Source organism: Balaenoptera acutorostrata, chromosome 10 (genome assembly GCF_949987535.1).
Source record: "Balaenoptera acutorostrata chromosome 10, mBalAcu1.1, whole genome shotgun sequence".
Classification (NCBI taxonomy): domain Eukaryota; kingdom Metazoa; phylum Chordata; class Mammalia; order Artiodactyla; family Balaenopteridae; genus Balaenoptera; species Balaenoptera acutorostrata.
In genome coordinates, this window is record NC_080073.1 from 102542222 (window position 1) to 102552442 (window position 10221).

Here is a 10221-nt window from a genome sequence, read left to right on the forward strand (position 1 = left end):
CAAAGCAAATAGCTCCTTTTTGTCAGCCAATCTGGGCTTTTAAAATAAATTCAGAGAAATTAATGGCATCTTGGAGACTCATTAATTTAAGCACGCGCGCGCACGCATCCACACACATGCACTATGGTCAACTCTTTGGATCCTGTATCCCTCAGGGTCCTTTAGTTACAAACAACAGAATCCATTCTTGAGGGGAAATCGTGTAATGGCAATTAGGTAGCTCAGAAGATTTCCAGGAGAGCTTGGTCCTTAGAAACAATGGCTGAGTTATGCTGATTGCACTGCCTCACTGTTCCGGGGAGAATTAACTACTCCAGTACCGGGCCTGAGGCACTGTGCCTGGAACCTCTGTCAGGCTGCCCCTGAAAGCTGGGTGCCTCCTTTCTCTGCACTCTGCCACTTTGCCACAAGGGATTCTGGGAGGCTTCCTCCTCTTTCTTCAACTTTAACTTTTTACAACAATCTTTTCCAAATCAAAATCTCACGCGTTCACCACGTTAACCAAGTGATCAGACTTTGCAGCCCAGTTGTGAGAAAAGCTGGGATAGCAGGTCTTCTATGAGATGCCTTGTGACACACACAACATGACCTATGAAATGCTCTTTTATCAGGATGCACGGAGTGTCTGTCTATTTGTGTGATGTTTGCAGCTATTGGTAATTGTTGCCTAAATGCGTTAATTCATTGGGGGTTGCAAAATGTTGATATTCTAAGTTTACTATTTCTTAAAAAATTTTTAGTTGGAAAAATTTCATAAAGATACTCTTCCCCTTATCTACTTTTGGGTTATCCAGTTGTTCAGCTCATAATAAAAAGGCAGGATAAAGGTTTGATTTTTGATGTCTTCCCTATATTTATTAGTTTTCAAGATCACGAGTTGGGTCTTTTTCACCCTATCCTTCTCTGAAGATGACCAATTAGTTTAAAAATATGTATATTTCATCATGACTCCATGAATTAAAATGTATTGGATGAGTTTCAATCAATTGTAGTTATCATTTTAAAAAAAAATAAATTTATTTATTTATTTATTTTTGGCTGCGTTGGGTCTCCGTTGCTGCGTACGGGCTTTTCTCTAGTTGTGGGGAGCAGGGGCTACTCTTTGTTGCGGTGCGTGGGCATCTCATTGTGGTGCCTTCTCTTGCTGCGGAGCACGGGCTCTAGCCGTGCGGGCTTCAGTAGTTGTGGCTCACGGGCTTAGTTGCTCCGCAGCATGTGGGATCTTCCTGGACCAGGGCTCGAACCCGTGTCCCCTGCATTGGCAGGCAGATTCTCAACCACTGTACCACCAGGGAAGCCCCAGTTATCATTTTTGAAGCTCCAATTCCTTTATCTTTTGCTGGTGGAAGCCTCTTCAATTTGCCTCCTGAGTCCTTTTGACAGGACCCTTGTGGTCTTTGTTTCCTCACTAGTTTGACAAAAAGTTTTCAATTTTCTACATTTTGTGCCTCAGACCAGAATCAGTCATTTCTCCAAGAAGCCCTGGTTTCTTTTAGTGGGAAATGGCATTTCAAGACCACGATCTGGCCATTAATAATGTTTGTTGCTACTGGGTTGGCCATTGTTTCTAGGTCTCTTCAGTGGACAGAACTAGGAGATATATATGCAATATTATACACATTTTTAAGGTAAAATAAAAGATGAGATAAACTACTTCATGAGTTTATAACTGGTACTTCTAATTCAAATTTATGACTATTATGATGAGTATTTTTCAGCTTAAACTTTTCTATGTTAAATCGATATATCCTTTCTTTCATACTGAAAACCCTGATCTTAAAAAATACAAGAGATGCTATAATTAGAATATCGTACAATGACTCATTTATTTTATCTCATATTGGACACGCAATAGTCTCAGAATAATGATAGTACTACCACCTCAAATGGAATCACTGTGAACGGTTCAATACCTTTTTCATATATTCTTATTTTCTCCATTTTTAAATTGTTGTGCTGTATCTAATTTACCAGAGTGTAGAGTCATTGCGTACTGTACTCTCTCTTCTTTAAACCTCATTTAGTGTTAGTACTACAAATAACTGTACGTTTAATGCTCATCACCAGTCCTTATTATGTCAATGTCTCTCTGGCCATTTTGGTTGCCTGAAGCTTGTTCTCTGGTAGATTTTTCAGAAAGCGCTTATGAATGGCAACAATATTCCCTGGTTTCTTGCATGTTAACAGTTTACGCCTTTTATACTTTAAAGTCACTTTTTCAGGATACAAAACCCTTGGATCACATTTTTTTCCCTTGAGAATCTTAATACATTATTTTATTTTCTTCTGGCATCAAGCCTTGCTGTCAAAAAGTTTGATGAAAATTTAATTTTCTTGTCTTAAATGTCACTACCTGTTTTTGCCTAGATGCCTCAAAGGGTTTTTTAATCTCCAGTAATTTTTTCTAGAATATACTTTAGTGTTAGTCATTCTGGGTTGGTATTTTCAGCTACCCTGTGTGCTCTTTCACTATGTAGTTTCAATTAGCTTTTTTCTTATTCTGCTCCCTTGCTTTGGTTTTCTTCTTCAGTGTCTCCTATTATCTTGTGTGTTAGGTCTTCTCTGCCTGTTGTCAACATTTGTTACTTTCTTTCAGATCTTTTTAATTTTTCTTTGTTTCTTTTTTATTTTAAAATTTCCTTACATTTTTTTCCTGTTTGTCTTAAGGCATTATCTATTGTGTTTCTTCATTCTAATTTTCTCTTCATTTTTGAAATGATATCTTCTTCTAAATACAATTTTTCCTGAGTTCTGTCATCTCATTTCTGAGTTTTTCTTAGTTCTGATTTATGCTGTTCTTTTATGTCTTGTATCCTTTAAAAATTATTTTAGTTTTTAAAAATTTTTAATAGGAGGTTACAGTTTTGATATGTTTTTTAGACATGTCTTTCTGGTGGGTTTTCATGATCTATAGAGATGTTTTTCAGCTTCTTAATCTCTTTTTTCTTATGATAATTTCATATAGGATTTGGTCTTGATATTTTTATGTTGCTCATTTAAAAAATTAATTCTCCTAAACTTTTAGAGGGTGGCACAGTTGAGAGAGTCTTTCTAATTTTTATCTTCTGTTTTATTTTTATCTTTCTAGTTTTTATCTTCCGTTGTTTTCATGTAACTTTCCTGCCTCTGTCCTTCCCTTTCACTTTTAGCTGGAGCATCTCTATCCTTTGTCTCTATCCACCTCAAGTCTGACTTCACTCTCAGCAGTTTCTCCTCATTGTGGAACTTGCCTTAACAGTTTCAAGAATTCCCGGGAGCTTGACTTCTCCAGACCCATTAGTCCTTCGTGAAAGCTCCTTCTACTCTCAACTACTATTAGGTTGGGCAAAGCCCTGGCAGTTTTAGCTGCTCTTCTCAAATGGTCCCACAGAGCTCTCCTTTACATGCCTGCTGGCTGACTGGGACTTCTCCTGTTCTCAGGTCCAGGAGACACCCTTTTGCTTCTCTGTGCTTTCTCCTACATAGATGCTGAAACCCTGCAGACTGTGTGACAGTTGGTGACCTTGTATTTTGGTGTTTGTGGGGAAAATGTCATCTAGTTTTGTTGTCGATGTTGTCCATGGTAATTTGGTTTTGCTTTATCTTTTTCTTTTCTTCTTTCCTTCCTCCCTCCTTCCCTCTTTCTTCCTTCCTTCTTCCTTCCTTCTGTGTCCCTTGCATTGGAAGGCGGATTCTTAACCACTGGACCATCAGGGAAGTCCCTGTTAAGAACATATTAAGTAAAATGTAAGAACACAAAACAGTATTATTTCATTACCTCCCTTTTATAAGATGCAATATATATGTGTGTACTGGGAAAGCAGCTGGAAAACAACACACCAACATGGTGGTAGTGCTTACCTCTCGGTAAGAGGATTACAGATGACTTTTATTTACTTCTTTATATTTATCTGTATTTTCTATTGTTTCTGAAACAAATACAAACTTCTTTTTTTTTTTTAATTTTTATTTATTATTTATTTATTATGTTTATTTTTGGCTGTGTTGGGTCTTCGTTTCTGTGTGAGGGCTTTCTCCAGTTGCGGCGAGTGGGGGCCACTCTTCATCGCGGTGCGCGGGCCTGTCACTATCGCGGCCTCTCTTGTCGCGGAGCAGAGGCTCCAGACGCTCAGGCTCAGTAGTTGTGGCTCACGGGCCCAGTTGCTCCGCGGCATGTGGGATCTTCCCAGACCAGGGCTCGAACCCGTGTCCCCTGCATTGGCAGGCAGATTCTCAACCACTGCGCCACCAGGGAAGCCCCCAAACTTCTTATATAATAAATTCTTAAAGACTTTTGAGAAAACTTCTACAGAAAACTTTCCTTTATCCACTGCTGTGAGCTCAACATCCCACTGTGGGGTTTCCTAAAGCATGGAATATATATAAGATGATTTTAGGTGGTTTGATGCAGATTAAGCATTTCTTATTTTCATAATATATTACAAAAATATATTACAAAAAATGGTAACATATATTAAAAAATAAATTAGTTTCAACAAAGGGTGCTGAAACAATTGGACACCCATATACCAAAAAAAAAAAAAAAAAGAGAATCTAGACACAGATCCTAACCTTTCCCCCAAATTAACTCAAAATGGATCATAGATCTAAATGTGAAAGAAAAAACTGTAAAGCTCCTAGAAGATAATATAAGAGAAAAGTAATTAGCACATCAAAACCAGGATTCAAATGATACTCAAATTTAAAAAAACAGGACTCCTGCAGTGCAGGGGAAAAGGACTGTCTTTTTAAAAAATGGTGCTGGGTCTGCAGGGTATCTTTATGGAAAATAAGTAATTTAGACCCCTGCTTCATCACATGCAAAAATTGGTTCCAGTTATCCCAAATGTTAAAAAGAATATGTAAGCTTCTACGTGGTAAACATTTTTTTTTTTTTAAAGAAAGGGAAAAAAAGCACACAGGTTTCTTTAATTCTTTCATCACAATGGCCCTAGTTGCATAAGGATTAAATAAGCACGCAGCAGACAAAGTCGACAAATTTGCGACATAACAACATCTGTCTAATCTTTTCAGACTCTTCATTTCTGTACCAGCCAAGGGTTCCTGGTAGAATATGTTATTTATAGCATGACATATGAGTGCTAGCAATAGAGTGTGGGCAAACATGACACATGGAAGTTGACTTCTAGGGGAGGGAAGCTTCCTTTAACATTGCCTTGTTTCCTGTTTTTGCTGCTATATTTGCTAAGAGTGTCTGAAGCATGTCATTTAATGAGTGCCTAGTCTGAAACCCTTTTTTTACCAGACAAACCAGGACTACCCCTGGCTTTTTTTTTTTTTTAATGTATTTATTTATTTTTGGCTGCGTTGGGTCTTCGTTGCTGCTCGCAGGCTTTCTCTAGTTGCGTAGAGCGGGGGCTACTCTTCTTTGCAGTGTGCAGAATTCTCATTGCGGTGGCTTCTCTTGTTGCGGAGCACGGGCTCTAGGCGTGTGGGCTTCAGTAGTTGTGGCTCGCAGGCTCAGTAGTTGTGGCATGTGGGCTCTAGAGTGCAGGCTCAGTAGTTGTGGCGCACGGGCTTAGTTGCTCCGCAGCATGTAGGATCTTCCCGGCCCAGGGCTGGAACCCGTGTCCCCTGCATTGGCAGGTGGATTCTTAACCACTGCACCACCAGGGAAGTCCCTGCCCCTGACTTTTTCTAAGGACAGGTTGGTTGACTGAGGTGGAGCTTGCTGTGTGGCGACCACTGTGGATTCTGAGAGCAAAAGGAGGTGAGCAGCAGCAGGAAAAACCCTAGCAGACACCGAGCTCTTCTGTGGGTGAGGCTCATCACTCACTTGTTTATCATTTCATCCTCCCAGGAACATCACGAAGTAAGTACCATCATCTTCACTTTACAGAGGAGAGTTTTACAATTCAGAGAGACCAAACGGTCCGGACTCATGGGCGTGCAATCTATGCCTTTGTGCTGGTCCCCAAGCTTAGAACAGCCCTGTGTTTGGTTTGATGCTCTATTACGACCGTCTTGAAATTCTTAATGATTTTTTTAAACAGGAGGCCCTGCATTTTCATTTTGTGGATCCTAGAAACTATGCAGCTGATCTTGTCCTCCAGCATGAATACTTGCACGCATGGAAGGCCCATGTCCCTTTCTAGGGCAGCCAGCTTCCTAGACCTCAAGAGGGAGGCTGGCCAGCTCTGCCATGTGACCAGGGGTGTTTCTTGCTTCCAGAGGCAGAGTGTCTCTGGGGAGGGGGAGGCGGAAGGAGCTGCCGCATAAGGTCTTCCCTTCCTCCCTGACTCTGCCGGCTTCTCTGAGCTCACGAGGGAGAGCTGATACTTCTCTTCCTGACCACGGCACCTTGGCTACGACACTGACTGTGCTAATACTGAACGTGTTTTATATTACCTCCTTCTCCCCAACACTCCCCGTTGTCTCTCTCTCCCCGCTGCCCCCATAAAAGCAGAAACTGAGTTACTCCTTCTGCATTGAAATTTATCCCCGAACCACCCAGTTGTCCTATGTCCAATTTCACCAGTTCTTCTGCCCTCTCACATGGTGTCTCTTGCTGGTTTTTGGCTTCTGTGTTGCAATGGAACTCAGATAACCAAACAACTTAGAATCATGCTCTGAGGATGGTCTTGGCGACTGGCTCTTTCAGGGCTTACCTCCCTGGAGAGCCCAGGTGTTTCATTTGATTTTGGCTCCTCTGAGGTCTTTTTCCTTCACGTTTCTAGTTTCTCAGCGATGTTCCAGGTGGTTGGAATTGCTCCTGGATTGTACCCTCTGGTGCAGTTCAGGTCTCTGAGCTCCGCATTCCTCTCTACTCTGACTGCGGGGGTTCTGTGCCTGCTGCCGCCTGGCTTGCATCTCCGTCTATGGCCCCGTCCGTATGCGCCCCCCTCCCCCCGGCCCGTGCACTGCTTAGGACCGTCTTGCTTAGGATTCTCAGCACCGACCCCAATCTCCTACGGCAGTGTTGAAACTTGTCTGTGTGTCTCTGAGCCCAACTTTGTGTCCCAGACCCTGACCTCAGCTTTGCCCTCATGACTCATCATATGACACCCCTCTCAGCATAGACATCTTTCAAAGTGAAGCTACACAGGTGCTGGGCATGAACACGGGGGCAGCCGACAGCATCCTTGTGCATCACACCTGCCGGCTACCGCTCGTAACACAGCCAAGTATTGACGCCACACACGGGCATTCTGTTTCCCTCCTACAACAGAACAGTGAAGCTAGTCAGAGTGTCCCTGCGTAGGACGAATGCAGGAAAGAGTACAGAAAAATGAAATAAGCAGAAAGAAATCTCCCACCTCAAAGGTCATGCCGTCCACAATGAGTTCCCATTCCACGAAATCTAATAGGGCGATCAATTATGTGGTTTGCCCAGGACGGTCTCAGTTTAAACATGGAAAGTCCTGCATCCTGGGAGACCCCATGGCTACAGGCACACCAGGGTAGTTGGTTCACCTAAAACTGAAAAACAACTTTGAAAACACAATTTGTTTTAATCAGAAGAAGTGATTCTTCTATTTAGTTTACCTGATGAAGCAATGATATTGTAAATCTCAATGTGTGTTTATCAACCCAAAGGAGAATAACTTTTAGAGTCCAGCCTTTATAGAGCATGCCCACCTCTGGTATTAGCTAGCTGCGTGTCTGTTTTTTCAATGCTTCAGGATTTGGTATAGGCTGGATTGAGGCCAAGCACACAGGGCTTACCTCTCTGGAGAGCCCAGGTGTTCACGGGTTCACATCTGGAATTTAACACATTGTCAGATAACTAAGGCTTCAGCCCTTTGTTTCTAGAATGTATACCACACACTACTGCACTATAGGAGGGACATTTTCTCCATCTCCCCATACTCAGGAAGTACCAGCTAGCAGGAACTCTTTATTCTGGAAAATCTCTTAGAAGAAATCAAAAACCAAGACAAGGAACTCTCTTAGCACTTCTCCTGCAGACGTGTGCACCCTGGATGATGGAGAACGTGGCATCCGACTCACGGACGAGGAGATTCATAGCATTTTGTTTCTTGCTTTTTCATCCTTGGGAGGAGGACATTGAAATGTCACTGAGACGTAAGATGTTATCAGTGAAATAATTCTTTCTCAGCAGATATCTGAGATTCAGGGAAAACTTTAAAAAACAAATCTGAAACTGCTGTAGTACGGCTAGCTGCAGGGCTAAATTGGACTTGTATACAGGCGGGAGTGGCTCAGGCTGGGGAAACAGGGTGTGGAATTACTTTCCAGGCATAAAGGGATTTGTTTTCCAAAGAGTGATGAAAACCAACATCCCAGAGGAGGGCAAGTTCTTCGTGGGCTACAAGGCTCTGGGGGACAAGGGGTTACCTAAACCAGGTCCAGAAGGGATGAAGATGAGTGCCCGGGAACTGAGGCACGCCCTAGACACATGTGCACACACAGGCATGTATCTGACTCCCAAGGTCACATGCTTTTTACCCTATGCGGAACCTCTCGTTTTTTGGACTTCCCCCACGAACTGTCATAGCAAGCACTAAATATATATATTCTTTCAATTGAACCAGTGAAATTATTTATTTTTGTTAAGGACCCCAGAGTCCCACAGACCTGGATTTGAATCCTAGCGCTGCCACTTGTCAGTTTCGTGTCCCTGGGTGAGTTATGAAATGCCCAACCCTCAGGTTCCTCCTCTGTACAATGGGGTAACGCCTACCTAGTCTATCTCCAGATTTGTTGGGAGGATTAAAAATGAGAATGTACGTGAAAGTGCTTTGAAAACGGTGGACTTCTATGCAAACAGGGTAGCAAATCAGTATGGTCTGAGTTGTGTTCCCCGCCCCCCATTCGTATGTTGAAGCCCGAACCCCCAATAGGGCTGTATTTGGAGATGGGGCTTTTAAGGAAGTAACTAAGGTTAAATGAGGTTGTAAAGGTGGGACCCTAATATGATAGGACTAGTGTCCTTGTAAGAAGAGAAAGAGACCCCAGAGCTCTCTCTTCTCCTCTGTGTGAGCACAGAAGGGCAATGTGAGGACAGAGCAAGAAGGTGGAGTCTGCAAGCCAGGAAGGCAGGCCTCACTAGAAACTAACCCTGCTGGCATCTTGACTTGGCCTTCCAGAACTGTGAGAATATAAACATCTGTTGTTTAAGCCCCCCAGTCTGTGGTCTTTTGTAATGGCAGTCCAAGCTGACTGGCACAGAAGAAAACCAATGTTTACACAGCCATTTAAATCCTACAGAATGTTTTCCTGTATATCTTTTTAATTTTATTTTTTGTTGAAAGGGTAATAAAATACTATCAAGTAGCGTGTAGAAATCTGTTTTATTTAAGTGCCTACATTTTTTGCATCATGAAGTGTTAAGAGTGAGTTTGCGTCTTGTCTTCCTGGTGCTTTGCCATCTATGAAGCTGGTGGAAATGTCTGACCATAAACAGAGCAGCTAAAAGTGCAGAACAATTGCTATTCTTTAGAAGAAACTCCTTAAGCTTTTTACCCTAAATCCCCCCTTCTCCATCCTCCTGCATGTTATTAGAGTTTCTGGGACTGATATAATTTTTTTTTTTTGCAGTTGTGATAAATGGTGTGCAATGCTGGTTTAAGATAAGATTCTACAGTTTGGTGGAAAGAATTTTCAGAAACACGAATTCCCTCCTTCCTGCCTGCAACCCTGACGTCTTGGACTGGTAAGTCACGGACACAATTGCTACACTCTGGTTTGCTGTTCCCAGTGGTTTGTGTGAGTTTTTCTGCCTTTCCTCCCTGCCTCTTTGCTCCCTACTAACTCCTATCCTGTCCCACCCAACACCAACACCTGCGTCTCCCTCTTAATTATAGTAAGAACTGTAGACAGTTGGAGATCAGAGGGACCATCTCCTACCTTCACCCAGGAGAGCCTTGGAGTACAGAAAGAAAGCATCACCTTTGTCCCATCAGTAATGTGCTCCAGCTACTCAAGCACTTTGGCTTATATTGACACTCTTGGGGTTACTAACTCATTGATGAAAAATAAGGCCTCTTCTGGTCTTTTCTCTTTCTTTTATGAAATATATTCAAATAGATATTTGTACACCAACATTCACAGCAGCATTATTCACAGTAGCCAAAAGGTGGAAACAACCCAAGTGTCCATCCACAGACGAATGGATACACAAAATGTGGTCTATACATTCAATGGAAAATCATTTGGCCTGAAAAAGGAAGGAAATTCTGACACACGCTACACTGTGGCTGAACCTTGAAGACATTATGCTCTGTGAAATAAGACAGATACAAAAGGACAAATACTGCC

The 10221-nt window shown here is 42.3% G+C and overlaps 1 long non-coding RNA gene across 1 annotated transcript; it reads left to right on the plus strand.

Annotated features, from left to right (window-relative positions):
- The first annotated feature begins 5118 nt into the window (after positions 1 to 5118).
- On the plus strand, positions 5119 to 9902 carry LOC103006463 (uncharacterized). The gene is made up of 3 exons (XR_450304.2): positions 5119 to 5812; positions 9502 to 9616; positions 9768 to 9902. It is a non-coding gene; the product is annotated as an uncharacterized LOC103006463 (long non-coding RNA).
- Positions 9903 to 10221: the final 319 nt, after the last annotated feature.